Source organism: Gorilla gorilla, chromosome 8, assembly GCF_029281585.2.
Source record: "Gorilla gorilla gorilla isolate KB3781 chromosome 8, NHGRI_mGorGor1-v2.1_pri, whole genome shotgun sequence".
Classification (NCBI taxonomy): domain Eukaryota; kingdom Metazoa; phylum Chordata; class Mammalia; order Primates; family Hominidae; genus Gorilla; species Gorilla gorilla.
This window is the reverse complement of record NC_073232.2, coordinates 36,815,705-36,838,405: the sequence shown is the minus strand read 5'-3', so window position 1 is coordinate 36,838,405 and position 22,701 is coordinate 36,815,705. Positions and strand designations below refer to the sequence as shown.

General features: G+C 50.6%; 1 long non-coding RNA gene across 4 annotated transcripts in view; it reads right to left on the bottom strand.

The window, feature by feature from the left end:
* LOC101128393 (uncharacterized) overlaps positions 1–22,701 on the bottom strand; it is a 199,849-nt gene that overhangs the window by 40,628 nt on the left and 136,520 nt on the right. For all 4 annotated transcript variants that reach the window (XR_010135167.1, XR_010135168.1, XR_010135169.1 and 1 more), the window contains 2 exons: positions 7,334–7,526; positions 6,732–6,896 (listed from right to left, as the gene is read on the bottom strand). This is a non-coding gene — a long non-coding RNA (uncharacterized lncRNA). The remainder of the gene's footprint in view (positions 1–6,731; positions 6,897–7,333; positions 7,527–22,701) is intronic.

Sequence of the window (22,701 nt, the reverse complement as noted above, 5' to 3'; positions counted from 1 at the left end):
ACCGAGCTGCTCCTGAGCATCAAGGCCCGTCTGCGCCATTTGGAATTCATTGCAGCAAGAGCTGCACTGAGCACCAGATCTGGCTAACAACAGTGCAGAATTGTCAGGGTCTCACGTGGATTCTCTATCTGGTTCCTGGGAACCAAGGACACAGAAATGGTTCTCCTTGCTCTCCTTGTGCTGTCAGAGACAGCCATGCAGGACTGAGAGGAACGGAAAAGTGGGACAGGCAGGCCCCCAGACCATAGCTCCCCATCTGGGCCCCAGGCCCTGAGCCTGGCAGCAGGAGAAAAATAAAAGCCAGTCCTCCCTCCTCAGCCCCAGTGCACTCCGCTACATCTGCCTCCACTAGTTAATGCTTACAATGCGCCAGAACCCGTTTGAAGCATTTTATATACATCATATATTCAATCCGCACAGCAACCCTGAGCGGTGGGCACTAGTGTTGGCTTTGTTTGACAGAGGCGAAAGCTGAGGCATGGAGAGACTTGGAAACTGACCCACAGTCCCACAGATATACATATGGGTCCAGGGTTCAAACACTGCTTCCGGAATATCCCCTGAGCACCATAGCCAGACATAAAGGCTGCAACCAATGCTGTCCTTCAAACTGGGGCAATGAGTTGCATTTGTGCCATAGCAGGGAACAGCTTTTTCTGCTGCTCCACTGTGGGATCATCACCTTCCCAGGTGCTGAGAAACTGAGAAAAATATTTCAGACATGGGTGGTTGAAGTCAACAACAGCCCAGTAGACGCCACGGAAATCATTCGGGGGCCCTCGTTTTCCAGGAGGAAGGATTAGAAGGAGACTGTCAGAGTGACAAGGGAAGAAGGCAGTGGGTCTGTGCCTAGTCTTAGCTCTGTCACTCAGGTTCACAGCCCACTGAGCCTCAGTTTCTTCCCTTGGAAAATGGAATGATAAATCAGCCCCACAGTGGAAAAAGAGAGGATTAAGAGAGAAGGAGAAAGATTTCTTTTTAAGCATAAAAAGGACTTGGCCCAGGGCCTGACACACGTAGTAGGCCTTCAGTAATGCAGCTTAGGTCTGGATATAAAAGCTAAGCAAACATATCCCCAAGGAGAACTGGGGGCTTCAGAGCTGACAAGAGAAGCTGACAGGCCAGCCAGAGGGAAAGGGCAACTCGGGAACCATAGAAAATGTGTATGCCTTGCAAGGCGAGGGGACAAGCCCTCGAGGGACAAAGGCCAGTGTGGCTGTGAGCCCACAGGTCCCCTCTTGGCTCTAAGCCACCTTCGAAGAGTCTTACGAGAGCCCATTCAGCCAGGCAGTTTTATCTTGTGGCAGCTGAGGGAAGGGGCTCCAGCTCCATTACCCTCCACCCCACTCTGGAGTTACAAAGAAAATACAATTTATCTGGATTGTAAATCAAGGGCTGGGGACCAGGGAAAGGAGCAGCCTGAATCACAATTCCCAAGGAACATTTTACAAAATCTGCAGAGAGAAAGTCATTTTCTGCAGCCATGGACAGCCAGCTTACAGAAGGAGGAGGCATCCAGAGCTGAAAGTGACTGTTGCAAATACAAAATGCCACCCAATATTGAGCAAATGAGGAAACTGGGACCACAGAGTGGAGAAGGGCCTTGCCAGGGTCCCTCAGTGACATGGTGGCAGAGCTGGACCTAAGTCTGAGGCTCCAAGTTCAGTGCTGCTTCCTCTCACCTGTGCCAGGCAGAAATAAACTCAAGGGTGAGAACCCCACAGCATAGCTCAAGAAGTGAGACTGTGGACTGAGGGAATCCCAGTGCCCCTTTCCCTAAGCTAGGAGCCATGGGCCCAAGAAGAAGGAGAGGTATCCAGACAGTCCCCTGAGCCCCTGAGGAATAAAAGCCGTCAACACCTTAAGATTTGCTGGGCATTAGGAGACCGTGCTCAGTGGCAGAGAAATAAAGTGGACATCAAACCCCTGGTTCAAACCCTGCTTCCACTCCTACCATGAATAGGGGTGAGCCTAGAGCTTACCAATCCAAGCCTCAGTTTCCACATCTGGTAAAGGGCGAGGAGGCTTTTTTGCCTTGGAAAGTTACTGGGAAGCTTCATGAGATAATTTGCACCAAAGTGCATCCGTGCCTGGCACCTAGTGGATTCTCAGCCCATGCTTGGGGAACACAACAGATCCCTAATCAATGGTTGTGAAATGCCAAGTAGAGACTAGAAAATTCTACTGGGTGCTTGAGCAGAGTGTGGTGTCTGGGCCTGGCATCTGCCAAGGCCTGAGTGGGCTCTTTCTCCTGAAGGCCTACATGTGCCCGGGATGGATGTGACCACTCCAAGAAGAAAGAACAGGGCATTGGAGGGCAGTGAAACAGGAGGTAGGACACAGTCACCTGTCTAGCTCCACCACTCATCCAGTGCGCCCACCTGGGAGAGTTGCTTCCCCACTCTGGGATCAGATTTCCCCTTTGCAAAATTAGATCTTTTTCTTTCATCCTTTTAAAGTGCCATTGGTGCCCTCACATCACTGCTTCCTCCTGAGCCTCAGTTTCCTCCTCTGTGAGAGGGGGATGGCATGGCCTTCCACTCGGTGCAGTTCTGGTCCCAGCATGCTGTCGATTTGCTGGGGGACCATGGCACTGGCAGCATGTGTCTTATTAGAGGTCCCTTTCTTTCTAGATGCCATTCTTAAATATTTCCTCAAAGGTACAGGCAGAGATGTGAGTCAAGCAAGATGAGCCTGCAAAGGAACCAAGGCATTCTCAAGCCACTAGACCCCAGTCATTGAGAGACCATGGCTTTGCAGCCCTGCTCCCCTGGGGCTCCTGATGCCAGTGGGGCAGGCAGAGCATGACACGGTGTGACCAGTGCCGTGAGGACAGAGACGATGCAACATGGGGAGCACAAAGGGTGAGCAGACATTGCCTGTGAGTCCTGCCTGGGGGTCAGGAAGGCCCACCCAAGTCCCCACTGCCACCTCAAGGCCTTAGTGCCAGGCGGTCAATGCCAGCCCACACCCTTCCTGAATGCCAGACCTGTCCTCTCACTCCTAGTGGGCATCTCCTTTCACTGGTGCATGGGCGCCTCCAGCCTGGCTCATTCTCTTACCATCTGATCCCAACCTGTCTCTCTACCTTCTCCACCTCAGCGGTGACTCTACCACCCACACATCCAGAAACTTGGCTTCCCCCTTGTCTTAAACCACTCCTCACTGAACTGGCCCCTAATTGGGGTCCACCCATTTTCCTAAATTCTCTTTATCCCTCCTTCTTCATGCCCACCTAAACCGTCATTTAGGCCTCCTCATACACTGGCCTGTTTCCTCCCTAGACTGGGGATTCCTCGAGAGAGGGCACTTTCTCTCTCAGCAGCACATCCCAAAGCCCAGTATACTGGGGCCTGGTAGGTGCTGTTTAAATTTTTCTTAAATAGAATAGATTAGGAAGTCTTCACAATGGAGGAGACATCTGGGGGGTGTCTGCAAGCCTGAGTAGAAGTTAATCTGGTGGACCCAGAGGAATGGAGTGTGGAAATGACGCCCCTGCTTCGTTCCACAGGGACAGAAACCAGTGGGTCAGAGCCTGGGAGGTGTGGCAGAATGAGAAAGTGGTGAGGCCAGGGCAGGGCACGCTGGAGAGGCACTGGGGCCAGATCCTAAAGGGCCTTCAATGCCACACTAAAGAATGTGGTTTGAGGGAGGCTGACTTTATTTACTTTTCTTCTAGATTTGTCTTTTGGGCAAGGAGCACTCTGACGGCACTTGAGGAAGACAAATCGTGAGACCAGCCCAACACTTGGCTCTGAAAACCTTGCCCCGGCCTCTCATGAGATCAGATTTCCCTGCTTTGGGCCAAACTCTTTAAAGCACTTTGGCATCGGGTGAAAGATTATCAAGGCCAAAGGGCTGGCAGGGGCATGTTGGACGGTGCCCAGGGTCATGCTGGTCCTCTGCTCAGCTCCTGCTCTTATGCCCTAACCTGGTGGCTCCTTTGGAGCAAGGATACGGAGCAGAGGTGGCCAACCTGGGTAAAGGGTGAGTTGGGGACCAAGGGGACCACCCTGCAGAAGACATCTGTCGTTACAGCTGTGGGTTGGGGGCCACAGCAGTGGGAATGCTCCATTGTTGAGGATGTTTGAAACGTGCCCCTGCGGGAGCAGGCCTCACATGCTGGGACCCCACCTCCAGGATGTCATGGCAGCCCCCACCCATCCTGCTTCTTGGAGGATGGAACTCCTTCTGGATGCTCAGTAGCCAGGGATTCTCCATTGAATCACTTGGAATGGGAGCACATGCAAATTGTGGAAAGACATCCGGGCCATGCTAGTGGCCTCAGCATCACTTTTTCTCCTCCTTTCTCCTCCACCGCTGCAGCTGGACTTACCTGCAGCACACACACATAGCAGGGGCCTCCCCTGAGGTCTTGGGCCCACAGTTGCTGCACACTATATATAGTCTTTTATTTGAAAATTATTTGAGTTATTCATTAATGTATACTCGTACTCCTCCTTGAAGGTACAGTGACGGCACCATCTCTCCCAGGAATTCTCCCTGGATTCCCCCAGGCTGTGGGGTGCCCCTTCTCTGTGCACTATCCACCCCTGCTCCCGCTCCTCACTTCCCTCTATCAAAGCAGCAGCCTCTGCTTTGAAAGAACAGAATGGCAGCGCTGGCTGTGCCCTCACTAGACTGAGTTTCTTCAAAATGTGCCTCATTCATGGGAGTGCCCTAAGCCTGGGACCAGCCAGGGGCTCAGTAATGTTCACAAGCCCAGCCGAAGGAGGGTGGGAAGGGTGGTCATGAGAAGAGAAGCAAGCAGAGGGGTAGGGGGTGACCGCATCAACCAAGGCTTGCATGGAGAAGAGGGTCCAGGTCGGGGATACTCACACTTGCTCACACATCAGAACACCTGGAGGTGCATCCAAGCTCAAAGAGCTGGGCCCACCCCATGTTCCTGATTCAACAGGTCTGTGCTGGGGCCCAGGGACAGGCATCTCCAAATGGTGCTGGGTGATGCTGATGCTGCTGGTCCTGGGACCACACCTTGAAACCCCATCTGGTCTGAATGACGGTGAAGCCAAGAGTAGGAGGAGGATGAAGAAACTAGGATGAGAAGAGGGCTGGAGCCATGCCGTGCAGGGCATTCAATGGTGGCTCAGAGGAGTCACAGCCACTAGGAGGGACAGTGTCCAAAGGCTGGGAGACGGAGACACCGGCAGTCCCAGGTGTGAGCCCCCACCCTGCCCTGACTCTCTTCCCCACATCAGCCAGCTCCTTCCCAGGGCACCGAAGTCCCCTCCTGTGTGAAAGGCACACAATCCCCGTGCCCAGCCCACCTCCTCGAGAGGCAGGTGTGCCTCGCAGGGAGAACAGCCACGAGAGGGTTTTGCAGGCTGGAAGGCCCTCAGCAGATGTGTGAGAGTGATTATTATAATCTCCCCTCCCCCAGATGGCATGGTCCGGGTTGCCCCCTCCTCCGCCTGCCAGGCCCCTCTCAGCGGTCCCCGGGGACATGAAGGGCCCGGCTGCCTCCTGGGGGGCCCAAGCCCAACCTCAGCATGGGCCCAGCCTCCAGCCAACAGGGCCTTTCTTCAGGTGCAAGGACCCAAGTAGCTGTCAGCGGGCAGCTCCTCGGCGGGGCACCTCGGGCGGGCGGGAGGCAGTGGTGGGGGTGGTGCAGTGCAACCAGGGAACAAAGGCCGGCTGGGAGTTGGCAGGGCGCCATCAGGGTTCAATGCACAATGGCCCGGGGGGCTGGCGGCTTCGCTCCTGGCCGGCATTTGCATAATGTCTGGGGCAGGAACAGGTGCCCGGTCAATAGGCGATTGTGAGACTGTTCTGTCAAAAGAGAAGGGGACTGTATTGAAGGCCAGGCTCGCCTATTGCAATGCAAATAGCATTCAAAGCAGACCAGCCCAGCCCGGACTCCCGGGAGCTCAAGCTTCATGAAAGCCACCGAGCCGGCCTGGCTGCTGCCGCTGCTGGTGCCCGCTTTGTCTGAGGCCAAAGGGTGGCATCAGCAGCGGGGGCTGGGAGCCGTAGCAGGGAGTGAGCAGACTGGTCCACCCATCCAGGAGGGCTTCCTGGAAGAGGAGTTTTGTTGTTGAACTTGGGCCAAAATATTAGAATGAAGCTCTGCGGCTTCTCTGAAGAGAGCCCCCGACTAAAGGGGTTACCCCAGCTGGGTGTGCCACAGCGAAATCTGCAAGGGCCTTGCAAGCGCCTTGCCAAGTTGCTCCCCACTTCTCTTTGCATGGCTCCAAGCCCTAGGTTTCTGGCTCCTTTCTCAGGGTACATAGTGAGTACTGTGTGCTCACAAAAGACCAATGCCGCTCTAGTTGCTCCATGTGGATGAACTCATTCAATCCTCACAGCAACCCTGTGAAGTAGTGTGTATCTGTGTTCTCATTTAACAGATGAGGAAACAGAGGCACAGAGAGGTCAAAGGTTGCACAGCTAACATGAGGCAAAGCCGGGGACTGAACCCAGGCAGTCTGGTTCCAGAAACCATACTCAGCCACCATGCCCGGGCTGCCAATGTGTTCCCTTGCTGCTTCATGAAGGAACTCAAGTCCAGAGGGCAGCAGCTCCTCCTAGCCGGACCAGAATCCAGCTTCCTGGCTTCCTGCCCTGCCTGGCTCCTACCTCAACAGCTGAGAGTACATCAAAGAGGGAAGGTCTGACGTCCACCTCAGGGATGGGCACACGGAGGTGGCACTGGGTGATAATACTGAGATTACATTTTTTTCCAACACTGAAGACAAGGAAACACCCTTTACCTCACAGAACTATTCCAAATTGTAGGGACTTTTGCTTGGCAGGTTGTGTGGGTTCACTGGAAAAGCAACGGCCTCCGAAGCTGGGTGCAGGTCCTTGCTCTATCACTTACAAACCAGATGACCTCAGACAACTGACTTCTGTTCTCCAGCTCTCAGGTTCCTCATCTGTGAAATGGATGGTTGTGATAATTTGCATTCCACGGATGTGGGAAATACAGCTCCTTAAAGTGGTTCTCAGTGGTATCTGTTCCCTTCCCCACACCAGACTCTCTTTGGAAGTGAGAGCCTCAAAAATATTCCACCCCACCCAGTTTCATGCTGAGATGAAGAAGCACAAGCATTTGTGTGGGTGTGAATTTATTAAAGTCGCTTGCTTGCATTCCATTGACTTTGCAAGATTTTTTTTTTTAATTTCTTGAAAATTTTCAGGAAACTCCCCAGGGGAGGCCATTATCCACCACACAATGCTTGTGATGCCTGAATCGGATAAGAGGAAACTCCCTACTGTACTGGGATAGGTTGAGGGACTCTCCAAGCTCTTCACCGGAACCTGGAACCCTGGGCTTCTCTCACCCAAGCAATCAGAAAACATCAGCGCTCACCTCCTCATCGGTGCACAAGAGCTCTCTTCTCCCAGCCACTCTGATAGATCACCAGTGGCTGCCTGCAGGCTGTGTTGAGCAGGGTTCTGGAGTCACATCCCGGCACACTGGGAAAGAATGTCATGGTCCTCCACTGATGCCCGCTGGATGCAATGGAGGCAGTGACTTCCATTACACATTTGTCAGCCTCAATCTAGTGGTGGGGAAATCAAACCCAGAGAAGTGAATTGGTGTTCCCAAAATCACAGGGTGACAATCTCAAAGGTAGAAATATCTATTATTTTTCAAAAAACAAAGTATTTCTTGAATGTTTTATAATGAACCTGTATTACTTTTGGAATTTAAAAAAATAAGGTATTTTCAGTTAAAAAAAGTTTTCAACCCATCGAAATGACCCTACTATTACCATAAGGAAAAGGGAGGTAGAAGATGTTCGGGGCAAAGCCATGGTGTTCAGGGTGGGATTTATTCAGGGCGGGGATGGCTATGTTTTGAGCATTGTCAATGCATGCACTTGTACAGTGCTTTACAGTTTCCAAACTGCATCTCACCCCCTTATCCAGTTGGTCCTCCCCAAAGCGCTTTGGAAGCAGGAAACATAAGCATTATTTACTCCTACTTTGCATGTGAAAAAAAATAAGACTCAGAAAGTATGTGAGTTACCCAAGGTCACAGGGTGAATGAGTGGTTCAACTGAGCTGTGACCCCTGGTGACAGGCTCTGGGAAAAGTTAGGAAGAGCCCGAGGGAGCTTAGAGGGAGCCTCAAGACCTTCCATTCCATTCCATTCCATTCTTAGCCAGCGAGAGTCACAGCGTTTGCGGAGGCAGCTGACCTAGAAGTCAGTCCTGCCATAGCCTGTCTGCGGGGACCTGCTGGCGCTGGGAGTGTGGGCCACCCCCAGAGGTAGACAGAGCATCCTCTGGTTCCCGGGCCCTCCCAACCCCCCTCTGCTGACCTCATCAGCTCCCTGCGACACAATGCACCCTTCTTCTCTTCGGCGCACCCCACCCCCAGCTCTTAATTAAACTAGCTGAAGGATACCCTTCACAACAGAGGCACCAGCAGGGCCTTGTTCCTGAGCTGACCATTATCCTGCCTTGGCTACCAGGACCCACCCTCCAGGAGGCTCCCATGAAGCCCCAAGGCCCTGTGTCTGATAGGTCTGACACCTGGACACAAACAGTGAAAACATCAGCAATGTAACAAGAAGAACCCAGAAATCATAAGCTGTGTATGGATTTTTTCATGAAAAATCAAATAAACCCATACTCATGGTGAGAAAAGGAAGCATGCGGTGGAAGAAAGACATGGAGTCCTAGCTAGGGTTTAACACCTGATTCTACCATTGACAAACCAGGTGGCCTTTGGTGAATTGCTGCCTGTGCAACTCTCAGTTTTCACAGTTATAAAATGGGAGTCATAGAAAAATGCACGTGAAGAAATGACAGGAAAATGCAAACCAAATGACCAGGAAATTGAGAAGGCTGGATGTAATTGAAGCCAAATGTATCACCCCTGGACCCCAGCAAGAGGAAACCTCCTGCTAACTCTTCCTGCTACAGCCTGTTAGAAGTCTGCCAGTGATCTCTGATATGTCCTTAGAAGAGGAAAACAGGTCATAAGGAAGTTTGCTGCTTCTATTCCAAGGAATAAATTTCGGAGACGTATGCAGTGACCCCAGCTCTCTTGGTGAAGGAGCAGGCAGAGGTTTGCAGTGAGTTGGTGGGAGCTGGCTGATATAATCAAATCTTATGGTTGCATCCATTGTCCTAATTGGCCATATACTTGAAGTTAAAGGGACACAACGCTTGGCCACTGGATTCACAATTCTCACAGACCTGTAAGCACATATAGGGCAGTGTGACTAAAAGGCCCCACATCACAGGGCTATATTCAGAGCTCAGGCTCAGGAGACAAGCAGAGTTGAAATACTGATATCCAAACTTTGAGAGCTTCAACCATTACATAACTTTCCTGAGCCTCAGTTTCCCCCTATGTAATAACTTTTACCTACCTATTAGAATTATTGAAGATGAAATGAGCAAATGTCAGTAAGGCAAGGTGGAAAATCAAGCACATTCATAGTTCCCAAACCACTCCCCACACTGCTTCCAGGAGTTCTTCCTTAAATGTAGCCTGACCATGTCCAGTCCCTACTTAAAATCCCAATGGCCTCTCATTGCAATGAAATCCAAACTCTTTAACACGATACTTCCCCTGTATTTCTCACCAACTACATTCTTACCAAGGCTCCCCCAAACTGTGCTCCAACTACACCCAGTCACAGGGTCCACGCTTTCCTCTGGGCACCACCTCTGCAGGTGCTTACCCTCCCGCCCTGTAAGCCCTTCCCCCATTCCTCATCTGCTTAGTTCCCAGCCTCTGGCCCCAGCTAACAGAGCCAAGGAAGGCTTTGCCTTTGATTCTCTCCTTTTTGAAACGTTAATGATATTTTTTTTGAATAGGCAGAACATTCACAATATTCAAAATCCAAAAGGCACAAAGAGGTATATAGTGAGGTGTCCCCTCCTCCCATGCCTCTCAGCCTCCCAGGTCTAGCTTTGCTCCCCAGAAGCAGCCATTGTTCACAGGTCTTCCTCCTTCCAGATGAAATCATATAGAAGGCTATACATGTGTATACATATATATTCATTTTCTCCACTTTTATACAAATAGTAGCATAATTTGAATTCCATCTCATTGCGTGCCTTGTCCTTTTCACTTAAAAATACATATTGGAGCTCAATGCATGCATATTAGTGCATAGAGACACCACCCATTACCTTTTTGTTTAATGACTGCATAGTGTTCAGTTGTACAGATCCACCATAAATTATTTAGCCAACCCCCTAGTGATATTTAAGCTATTCCCAATCTTTGGTGATACAGAGAATGCTTCATGTAATAATCTTGCACCTGTACAGCAATCTTGTACATGTAGAAGTGAGATACATTTCTAGAGGCAGATTTGCTGGGTAGAGAAGCTGGGGACACACGTAGTGCCAAGATATTGCCAGATCACCCTCCAGACAGGCTGGGTCCCATTGGTCCCCACAGTATTTACACCACTGCACACTCCATCCACCCTCCAGCAATATGTGTCTGTCCCACACACTTAGCAACATAATCTTGAGCAATCTGGGGTGGGGGGCAGCATCTTTGTGACATTTCCACGGACACTTCTGTCATCATGAGTGAGAGGGAGTCTTTTTTCACACATGATTAGTTTGAGAGCCATCTGAATTCCTTTTTTGTGAGCTATTTGTTCATATCCCTTGCCTGTATTCCTATTAGGTTGTTTATCTTTATACTTAATGATTTGTAGGGGCTCTTTATTTACCAGGGAAATCAATCTTTTGCTATGGCTCAAGTTGCAAATATTTTTGGTCCTTTGTGTAAGGCTTCCTAAAGAAAGTGATACTTGAAAGGAATTAGGTGCCTCTCCTCCATGTCAGGTGACTGCTGAATGAATTGAGCAATAGGTGGTTGGTTGGTTGATTGATTGAAATGAATGAATGAATGAATGAGACTTGTCCTGCACAGCTTGTCAGTTAGCCAAATACCCAAGTCAGAACTGAGCAAATTGAGCAAATTAATAGAACTGAAATCCCACCAGGACTTAGTAGCCCAGGGACCTCCCGGAGCCTCCCTCTCCTTCTCCGCCCACCCCAACCCCCTTCCCTGGACAGACGTTTCCATCAGCCAAAGCTCCACCAGGACAGGAGAGCAGGGCCGCAGCTCCCATTACGGAATTTATCTCTCTTGCCGGCCTGTCAGAAACAGAGAATTTATTGCCTCATTCACTTTGAACAAAACCTGTTTCTGGAGACTTTTATGATGGAGGAGTAAGGAAAGGAGTGAAGTGAGGGAGGAAGTGGGGATGGAAGGGATGTGGCCCAGAATATGTAATCTCACAGAGAGAAGCACTTCGGCAAGAGGCCAGACGTGGGCTCCAGGCATCTCTGGTCTCTCTAGCAACCTTGCTCCCTGCTGGGCGGAGAGTCACTCACCAATGTTTGTGGGATAGAGATTGGGCTTTATCTTGCAGAAGATGAGGGCTTGGCCTCTCCCTAACACTCAAGCTCCTAGTGATCTAGACTGTCCCCTGGGTTCTGTCACACTGGTCTCCTCTCTGCTCAGCCAACAGCCAAACATGGCTGACTGAGAACCAGCACAAGCCGCACACTTACTCTATGCCTGGCTCTGGGCTGTCACGCCATGTGTGTTAGTTCCCGCCAGTTTCCCGGTGCCTGATGCAGTCAGGACAGTGAGTATCCCCATTTTGTAGGGGATGACTGAGGAATGAACAAAAGACAAGCAACTTGCCCAAGATCACAGCCAGGCTTCAAACACAAGTAGTCTGATCCAAAACTCATCAGCTCAGCCACTGCACCCACTGCCCAGCAGACATCCAGCTGGGAGGAGGTTGTGGGGAGAAGAGCTGGGCCATGAGCACGTTCCAGGACAAGGTCCCCGATCCAAGGCACTGGGAGAGGCCTCCCTGAAGGACGCTTAGGGATAGCTCTGGGAAGAGGCAGGGAGGGAGGTGAGCACAGAGCCTTCAAGACAGTAGGACAAACAAGTCCAGCATAGGAAGCATAGGCAGACATGGGCAGGTGTGGACAGGTATGGGCAGGCTTGGCATGGGCAGGTGAGGGCAGGTGTGGGCAGGCCAGACATGGCAGGTGTGGGCAGGTGTGGGCAGGCACAGCAGGTGTAGGCAAGTGTCAGCAGGTGCGGGCAAGTGTGAGCAGGTGTGGGCAGGTCAAGCATGTGCAGGCATGGCAGGCGTGGGCAGGTGTGCGATGTGGGCAGCTGTGGGCAGGCCCAGCACATGCCCCACCTCCTCTCTCCCTTGAGTGATGCCCCATCCTCAAGGGCAGCCTCATTGACCCTCTCCATTAAGTCCCCACTTTCCTGCTTGTCTGTTCCCTGCATCTCCCATTCAGCATCTCTCGCTCCTTTCACTCATCACACCTCTCCTGCACCTTGTTGCATGCCAGGCACCGCACCAGCCACTGGGAATATGACCATTAATAAGGCCCATGAATAAATCACGGCATCTTCTAAAGGGAAGAGCAGTTCTAAGTGCTGTAATAAAGTGTGTGTGAATGCAGAGAGGGAGCAATTAAAACTGTCTAGGAGAGGGAGGACAGGCAAGGTTCAAGAAGGCGCTTCTGAGATGCTGACACCCCAGCTTGGCCTGAAGAGCTGGCAGACAATGGCACAAGGGTGATTCCGGCATAGCCCACTGCCCTCAGACAGAGCAGGCTGTGTTCTGGGAGCCCAGGACCTGACTGAGGAACACAGGTCAATTGGCCAGAGCACGAGGGGCCTGGAAGACCCAGGAAGGACTTGGGGCTCCTTCCTCACAACTGGGAGCTTGTGATGGAGATGATGGGTGTGACATGGTCAGGCAAGCATGCTAGAAAGACCCCCTTCTAGCCCTGGACTCCCTAACTCACCCTACATTTCTTCAGAGCCCTTATTACCATCTGTATATTTGACTTATTATGTTGTATTGTATGAAATGACCATTCTTGTAGGTCAAAATGGGAGAATATTGGCAAGCTCATTCAGTTAAACCTATGGTGTTTTTTGTTTGTTTGCTTTGTTTTGTTTTGTTTGTTTTGTTTTGTTTTGAGATGGAGTCTCGCTCTGTCACCCAGGCTGGAGTGCAGTGGCACGATCTCGGCTCACTGCAACCTCCATCTCCCGGGTTCAAGCAATTCTCTGCCTCGGCCTTCCAAGTAGCTGGGATTACAGGTGCCCACCGCCACGCCCAGCTAATTTTTGTATTTTTAGTAGGGACGGGGTTTCACCATCTTGGCCAAGCTGGTCTTGAACTCCTGACCTCATGATCCACCAGCCTCAGCTTCCCAAAGTGCTGGGATTACAGGCATGAGCCACCACGCCTGGCCAAACCTATGGTTTTATTTATGTATATTTTAGATTTATTTGTTACATGTACTTAGTTATATCTTATATCCCTGGAGGCTAGAAGAGTGCCTGGCATAGAGTGCCTGCTCAGTAAGAATTTGCAGGGTAAGTACAGGAATGACCAAGGAGGGACTGGGGAAATGAAATTCCTGTTTAGTCTCCCCTCCTAAACATGGAAGCTCCCAGAGGACAGGGATCTTAAACTCAGCCAAAGACAGCAACAGACCTGCCTCCATTCTTCTTACTTTCCGAGTGGCTCTGAAGTAACTGACTTTTGTAAGCTTTGGTTTCTTCACCAGTAAATAGGAGCAAGGGCAGATGCCTCCATTGTGTGTCATTAGGATCATATCAGAAGTCATGGAAAATGCTCCACATAGTACCAGACAGGCAGTAGGTACACCATCAATGTGATTTCCTTCTTTATAAGCTAGACCCTATTTTGCCCTGTTCATACATAAAGACTCACAGCATCAAGACTTCTTTTTTAATGTGAACATTGACATACATTGAGTTTGACAAGACAGAGACTCTACCCACGTCCAGTGAGGTGTGCTCCCATGAGAGCAGGGGACTCTGAGTAAGCAGATGTGGGTCCCTTCTGCCTCAGCCCCTCCCTGGATCTGTAGCTCTCAGAAAGTCATTCAGCCTCTCTCCTGGGCTTCTGCTCAGCAGAGAGCTGGAGGCAGGCCAGCCCCTCTCTAGGTTCTTCCAGCTCACTTGCTTTGGGGAAGCATCCTTTGAAAAGTCCCTGGCCAGGTGCGGTGGCTCATGTGTATAATCCCAGCACTTTGGGGGGAGGCCAAGGCAGGCAACTCACTTGAGCCCAGGAGTTTGAGGCCAGCCTGGGCAATGTACTGAGACTCTGTCTCTACAAAAAATAAAAAGATTTGCTGGGTTTGGTGGTGTGCACCTGCAGTCCCAGCTACTAGAAAGGCTGAAGTAGGAGGATGGCTTGAACCCAGGAGTTCAAGGTTGCAGTGAGCCATGATTGAGCCACTGCACTCCTGCAACCTGGGTGACAGAGTGAGACTCTGTCTCTTTGAAAAAGAAAAGGAAAAGCTCTGTGCTCTCTAGAATCTCAGCTTCCATTTTATCCTAGGATTTGGGGGGCAACGTGCTCACTTGGAGGAAAAAGCAGGGCTGCCGCCTGTGCCCCAGCCAGCACCCCACCCCACAGCCTTCCCAATCCACCATTGCCTAGTGGGTGGCCGGCAGGAGTGGTCTCCAGGAGTCTGAGTCCTGCTGGGCTGCCACAGAATCAGCTCCCGGAGCGTGCAGACAGAGCCGGCCTCCATCTCAGTGGCACCTCCACCCTTGTGTGCCCTGTAGGTCCCTGATATTGTGACTGGTTTTGATCCCATGTTTTGACATAGCCATGTGGATGTGGAGAGACTTTGACTCAGGCTAAAAACCAAACATTCTATTTTCAGCTCTTTTTTTATAGTTACCAAGGAAGGTGTTGAAACGACCACCATCAGCTTCCTCTATCCGTCACCTGTACAGCAGCAATCACCAGGTCGCACTCTTAGGGTGGGAGTGGCAATGGTGTGAGAATTAAATGGGGAATGAAATATTTTTTAAAAGAAGGGAGGGGGCAGGGATGGCGGAGAGTCAAGGAGGGGGCAGGGACATCTGTCAGACACATTACCTGGACGTAAAGATCAACAATTTTCATTTTGAGTTGGGTACATGAATGCAGCCAAATCAAAATATTCCCCCATCAAAACACCCACCTCTGTGCCTTCTGGGAGACTCACCCTCCAGATTGCAGGCAAGGCTGTGGACTAGTAACTCAGGCAGAAAGAAGAGAGGCTTCTTACTAATCCTAGGAGGTGGCTATGCTAGTATCACTCCCATTTTACGGATAGAAATTTGAGGCTCAGAGAGTAGCAAGAACCTGCTCAGGATGGCCCACTGTGCTAGAGGTGGAGGAGATCCAAACCCAAGTTTTGGATTCCTGGCCCAGGGCATTGCCAGCAGGGGCATCTTCTGGTGTCCCAGGGCAGGGACAGCAGTGGCACATGGGGAGAGCTGGGGAGCTGGCATCAGCGGAGACAAAGAATGCAGAGAGCCAGAGAGAGTGAAGGAGGCAGCCCCTTGATCTACTCAGAGGCAAATGTGCCCAGATCACCTCCTCCAGCAGGCAGAGCCATTGGTGATGGTGGACAACCTGCATCTGGCCAGGGGAGCATGCACTGCTGACCATAAAGGCAGCTGTGGAAGCAGAAATCTACCCCAACCGCGTGTTAAACAACCGGCCCATCCAGCTGTCCATTCGTCAAGGTAATCGTGCTCCTTCTGCCCATCAGACAGATTTATTAGGAGCAGCAGCAGGAGCCCATCAGAGCCCAGTCACAGCACCCCCCCATCAATCCCAACACAGGGTGGGCGAGAGACAGAATATATGTAAGGTCATTTGGAGATGGAAAAAAATCATTCACAGCACTCCCGAAATAGCCGATCTCCGCTTTGCAGCAATTGCCACCTTCTTGGCCCTAAATCAAATTCTGCTGCGAGAAGCAAACTCAATCTTCTCTCTCCCAAGTTTTGCTTTTTATGAGATTGGCAATAAATTGGGGTGTGGACAGAGAAAAGGCACCAAAGGTCACTGGAATCTGGACATGCCTGTGCAGCCCTGAGGGCACAGGAAGGCAAAGGCAATGAGAGGTGAGAAGAGCACCTGGGTAGGAACAGGGCTGGTGGTGACAGAAGCATCAGGAAGGCCTGGCTCTCTCTAGGATGACAAGCGCAGCCCTGAGTCAGTACTGAGTGGACACATAAACCCAGCAGCAAACCAAACCAATTCCTGACTTCATGAATCTTTCATTCTAGTTAAAGAGAAGACACTCTTGCTGCCTTGTTATATGTAAACAATGAGAGCCCTCGCACTCATGGTGGCTGTTTGTGATGATCACAGCCTGGGGCACGTTTAAACCCTCCAGGGTGTCAGGAGAGTGCCTGAGATGAAGAGGCTTTTAAACTCCTCCCACAAAGGTTGCCTTTTCTCTAGGCTCCACCTTTCCAGCGCTTCTCTGTTCACTCAGTCGCAAGGCTTCTCAACCCAGGCACTAATGGCATTTGGAGCTAGATAATTTTTGCTGTGGGGAGCTGTCCTGTGTAGGGTAGGAAGTTTAGCAGTGTCCCTGGCCTCTATCCACTAAATGCTGGCAGCACCCACCAGTTGTGACAATGAAAAATGTCATGAGACATTGCCAAATGTCCTCTGAGGAACAAAACTACCCCCACTGAGAACCATCTCTGCCAGGGGTTCAAACATCTGAGGGTGGCCCCTCTCTCTGCAACCCCAGGCCTCTCTGCTAAGCTTCTACTCATCCCACAGGGCCATCTGCCTGCCAGATACTGCCCCCTGGATGGCACCTCAAATGCAGTAAGCCCCATCCATGGTCCCCCCAACACAACCCCTCCAGGGCACCTTCTCTGACCACGAAACTCGTCTTTGGCAATGGATTCTATCTCTGCCACTTCTTGCCTGGGCAACCCAAAACAAAATATATGCAGGTATCTCATCTGAAAAATAACAATAGCAGTAATAATCACCTCCTAGGGCTACAGCAGGAACAAAATCATATTATATAGAAAAAGGCATCTCTAGATCATTTGTCTGCCATATGATGAGAGTTTAATAGATGCTTATATAAAAATCTTAAAATAATTAAGTAATCCACATAAAAAGGTTAAAGCATGGCCTTGAGACGTAAGCAAATGAAATACTGCGTTTCAGTACTAGAGACGTCACAGTCACTTGCTGACATATAGATAATTCAGTAAAAGAATCAATGAATGGATGACTGGGTGATCAGAAGCAGTCTCTGATTTCCAGGAAGTGGCGACATTTGCCAGCGAGTGCCTTTCATGTGCTGAGCCCACATGGCCCTCCTTGGCATTTGTCCGCCATCCACCGCAGGTGAGCTTGTGCATGGCAGGTGCTCAGTGAGGCCTTATTGGATAAACACCAACAGAGAATGCTAATTTTTCTCACATCTATCTGAGAAGGGAGAAGGAGAAAAAGGAGGGAATGTAAGTAGGAGTTAAGTGAGAACAGACTTCAAAAGGACCAGATTCCAGGAAATCCTATCCGTCTGCCTGACAGGGGCATTGGAGTCACCAGAGCTTCTGGGCACAGCAACACTGCTCTCCAGGGACAGTTGGATCTCCATGTTTTCCCACTGCCAAGGAACGAGATGGGTGGAATAGAAACCAGCCTATATAAAAACCAATTCTGAGATGTGTTCAGCTCCTTTTATGAAACAAGAATTGTGGTATAACCAACATTGTCCAAAGTAGAAATCCATAGCTTAGATTGGAACCCTGCAGAAAACAACACAGCCCTCCTTGAGGGCACAGCCCAGTGAGAACATTTACTATCATGTAATTTTCCTGGCTGTGTACTTGCTGGAATGGGGTTTAGCCACTGTGGTTTCAAGTCTCTCCCGATAGCCTTCCATTTGCTGAGTAATTGTAGGTGAGTCCCTTCTCCTCTCTAGGCTATAGCGAGTTACCTTATCTTTAACACGAGTGGTTGGCCTAGATGATTTCAAAATCCTTCCCAGCAATAACATCCCATAGGTTGAATCATCAGCCTGAGGTTTAGTCCCAGGCAGTGGTGTGTGGGAGAGAGCATGCTCATGTGTATGTGTGTGTGTGTATTTGCAGTGTCCTTTAAGTTGATTGATAATGTCTCATATCAGATGCCAACCAATAAATGCCAATGGTAGAGACTTCACTTCTAGCATCCACTGACTTCAAAACAGATAAGGACTCTGGGAAAAGCATGACACCTGTAACATGCATAAATACGCCTGGCAAGCTTTAGAGCCCCCAAAGTCTTTTTTTTTTCCTGGCAGGTATGCTAAACGTGTGCACATAATTGTGTGACAAATATTGCATACAGCTTTGCTTTACAAAAATCAGGTGTCTCATTTACCCAGGAAAGCTGCTGTGTCTCTAATAAACGAGGACACAAGACCAACACTTCTTTTCTGAATAATTATCTTCTGAAGGCTGCATGGACAGACGATGAGAAAATCAAATTAGTCTGAGACAGCCAAAAGGAAAGTAAAGCTAAATACACACAAATATGGCCACTAGAATTACAGGGAAGTCCTTCTGGGATGGTGGCCTCTTTGATGGTAGGTAAATAACAGGCAAATCTAAAAACCCATTGTTCTCCCCATCCTACTGTTTTTAGGTTTGCTGCTGCCTTATCACTACTGAGGGATTTATTAAATGTAAATCTTAAAAGAGGCTCTACAAGACTTATATCTAAATATTCTCCTATCTCTGTCATTCTTGAGTTGTGTCTCCATTCCACCCATTCCCGCAGTAACCCACCTAAGAAATAAATAAATAAAATGCTGTCATTCCCTTTCTGAAAAATCCCCAGTGACCCTTAGCAGATTGAAGTCCAAATCCCCGAGTGGGGCCTTCAAGGCTCTGCAGGGTCCCCAACTGGCCCCCCCTTTGCTGTCAATCTCCCTTGCACCTTTTCTCCCAGGATGCTGTCATCTCACCTGAAGGCACATGGAAACTCTCAGCCACTCCCCCACCCCAAGCCTTTGTTCATGCTGGTTCCTTTACCAGATTGGCCTTTCCCAGTCCTTTATTTGCCTAAGAAACTCCTACTCCTCTTTAAGACCTTGCTGAAATGTTGATTCCTTGGGAGAATTGTCCCAAATGTCCTCCTTCTCTTCATCAGCAAGTATTTGTTGTGGGTCCCCAGCCCCAGGTATTAATGGCATAGAAATCAGTGGTGAGGGAGACACACTGAGAGACTGGGAACCAGAAGATGTTACCAAAGAGGCACAAGTTCCCTGGGGAGCAGACCCTGAGTGCAGTGCATGGCACACAGAGGGCGTTCTTAAGCATCGGTGGAATAAACGCTCCAGGGATGGATGAGTAATCCGCCTGGGACACTGGGAAACCATGGGGCCCTCCCAGGAGCCATCAGAAGCAGCCACAGGTGGAGTCCTCTGGGATGCCACAAGCAATGCCACCCCAACCCGGGCAACTGGTCTGGCTGCTGACACTGCCAAGGCCCAGGGGAGGATGGGCCCTGAACTGAAGCTGAGTGGGTCAGGGGCTGGCCAAGTGGGTGGAGGCAGAAAGAGCCTGAAGGAGGCATGCTGAGCCTCACCTTTGGGAGACAAGAGGGGGCTCCCACACAGCCCCAGGAAGGGGGACCAGGAGGCCAGTCCACATCTCCTAAATGACCAGCAAAAGATGGGTGGCTTGAAACACCCAGTGAGCAGAGGCTCTTTGGCCTGGTTCCCCCGCGGCAGCTCTGGGTGCTGCTTGCACGCAGACAGCACCAGGTGCATGGTCACGTGGGTTAGCAAGTAAATGAACAAATGCACAAATGAACCAGGCTGTCAGGATTGCAGCACTTGGCTTTTGGTGCATCTCTCAGTTTCCCTTTAAAAGAAAAGTCTCCAAGGACAGTAAGATGAGGGACAGGTGAGATGGGGGCACACCAGAGGTCATCTTAGTTTTTCTCCCCTTAGGTCCATTAAGGAAAAAGACCCTCTCAGGGTCCTTTCTGACCCTCAGGAGTGAAGTCCCAGCCTAGAACCCCAAAGGTACTCCATAAAGGAGTGTTGCATGCTTGCAGGGGGCCTGTGTTTCTGTGGTTAAGAACATGACCTCTCCCACATCCCCCTCCAAGGTCACACTGTCTGTCTCACCGTGACCCCAATAGCAAGCCTCTGGTGTGTGCTTTGGTTCATGAAATGCTTCTTCTGGTGGGAAAATGCCATTTTTAGATAGACAGACATCAGTAAAATATAGCCATGACCTAAGCTCCGGCTCAGACTAAGGAAGCCCCACAAGCTCCATTTGCTAGCACTGGGGCATCTCATTCCCCTTTCCTATCCAAGCAGTTGGGGAAAGCTCTGCAGGGGAGTGTGCACACCAGCCAGGCAAAGGATGGATTCAGGCAGAGAAGAGAGTTCAGGAAGAGAAGAGGTAAGGGATTAGGACCAGCCCAGACACCTGAAAGAGAGAAAATCTGGCCCTTCCCTCCTGATGGGCAAAGAGAGCCCCACAGTGGCCACAGGATCTGCAGGGAGTCCATGGCACAAGGAGAAGAGTTGGGAAAGACTAGAGAAGGCAGTGGGGGTAGACTGAGGATGACTAGGACCCCGGGCTGAGGAGGCCGACTGAATTCAACAGCCCCTGGGAGCCATGGAAGCTGCTGGAGCTGAGGAGGTGTATGGCATAAGCATTGGGTGGACTGCAGGGCAGAGCCCGGAGCAGAAAAGCAGCACAGAGTTGAGCCTGCACCCAAGGCTGGTGAACTCTGGCCTGCCTGGGTAAGTGCTGAGTGCTCCAGGGAGACATGCTACAGATGTGGGACTCCATTGCATCTTTGGGGAGAGATCAGGAAGAGCCCTTGTAAGCCCCTGCCTGGCCACAGAAAAAATCTCGTCTGCAATAAGCAAGCAAGCAATGCGGCGGGGAAAACATTTGCTTAGGATGCACACAGTCCAGCTGGATCCCTTGTGTCACACCAGGCTCCCAACTGTGTGGAGGTAAGGGCAGGCTTGGGCCAAAATCCCAGCATTGAGTCTAACAAAATGCCATGGCAGGGCCTTTATCAATGTTCATGAAACGGAGAGCCTCCTTGACCTCCCTGAGCCTTGGTCCCTTCTCTTGTAAAAACCACCCATGTTAGGATGATATTTGCAATGCACTTAGAACATGGTAGGAGCTCCACAAGTGGTTTTGTGACTACTTATCTTTCACAGATAAGGAAAGTGATCAGTAGAAAAACTGTGAGAGGGAATTAGCAACTGATCAAATGCCTAGAGCAGTTTTTAAATTTTTGTATAACGTTACTTTCCACAACTTGCCCATGTCAGTAATTTCTTCTGGTGCATCCAGACCACCTGTGGTCAGTATTGAAATTGTCCTCAATAGAGGGTTTAGTGGCGTTCCTGGAGTCACATGGCAGGTCAGAGGTGGACCAAAAAACAGATGCCCTGCCTCCCAGCCCAAGACCTGCCCAAAACTTGACCATGTTGTCCCTGCTAAAGAGCACAGTGACCCAGTGCTGGGGGGCTGTCTTCTCTCAGGCCAGTCCTCCAGGGAGTAAGGGATCTGGGCAGGCAAGACTGGAGGCCTGACAAGAAGGTGTGTCCCAGGGGGACTTTGTGCAGAGCTCAAAAGGATGGACAAGCTTGGCCTTGGTTGAGGTTGCTTCCTGTTTCTAAGACAGTACAGTGGCCCTTGGTGTTGTAAGGATCCTGTGGGCAGTGATGCTGCACTCTGAGTAGCCTCTGGAGCCAGTCTGAAATCTGGAGTGGGAGTTGGGGGGCAGGTCGGGGTGGCACAGCTCAGCCAGACACACTGGGGTTGAGAGGCAGTTTCCAGATTCAGCCAGCACCTGGAGTGATAAGGGAAACTGAGGCAGGAAACCTGTCACACAGCTTGAGTCAATATAGCTGACCCCTGCCCTGCAGATTCTGAGCCCAAACTGCCCAACAAGTTCCAAACCTGCCTGCTTGTGGGCAGAAGCTCCTGAGGCCTCCCTGCCCAGCTGGGCCTGCCCAGACCCTACATCTCCAGGAAAGGATGGCAGTGGCTGGGACAGGCCAGCACTTCAGAAAGCTTGCCTGCCAAAGGAGCCACAGCTCATGCCTCACAGGCTTCACGAAGACCCATGAGCTCACCAGGCAGGGGCTGGGAGGGCTTGAAGTCAAATGCCATTGGTCTCTTTTGATATCATCCTTAAATTAGCAAACTGTAACCATTGGGGGAAACTGGGTAAAGGGACCACTCTGTGCTCTCTTTGCAAATTCCTGTGCATCTAAAATTACTTCAAAATGAAAAAATACAAAAACATGACATTGGTTTCAAAACTGACCTCCTCAGCTCCTGATGCCGCCAACCTGGCAATCCTTCAACAACCCCGCCCAGCACCCAAGCAAAGCCCCTGATCCAGTGAGGACCTTTTGAAAAGAAACTGCCCCCAGACTTTGCTCCTCTCCCTCCTTCCACCGCCTCTGCTCTGAGTCAGATTTGCATTGCCTTTCACCTCACATTTGACCCCTTCCTAGTTAGCCTCCGACCTCCACTGTCTCCCTCTACAGTCCACACCCTACGTCACCAGTGGAAGGCATCTTAACCTCAGCTCTGCTTCAAACCCTCCAGAGGGCCCCATTCCTTTTGGGATAAAATCCAGCTCCTCAGCAAGCTCTTCAAAGTCCACCCCAATGTGACCTCAATCCACATGTCTGTCCAGTTTCATCTCATCACACGAGCCCCACCTCGATGGAACCACAGACTTAGGTACCAGCCCCAACAGACCACCAGACGGTCCTCAAAAATGCTACCCACTTGTCCAGCCTCTCCTCCTCCGCTCAAGCTGTTCCATCCATCTGGTAGACCCTTCCCTAACCACCTCTGTTG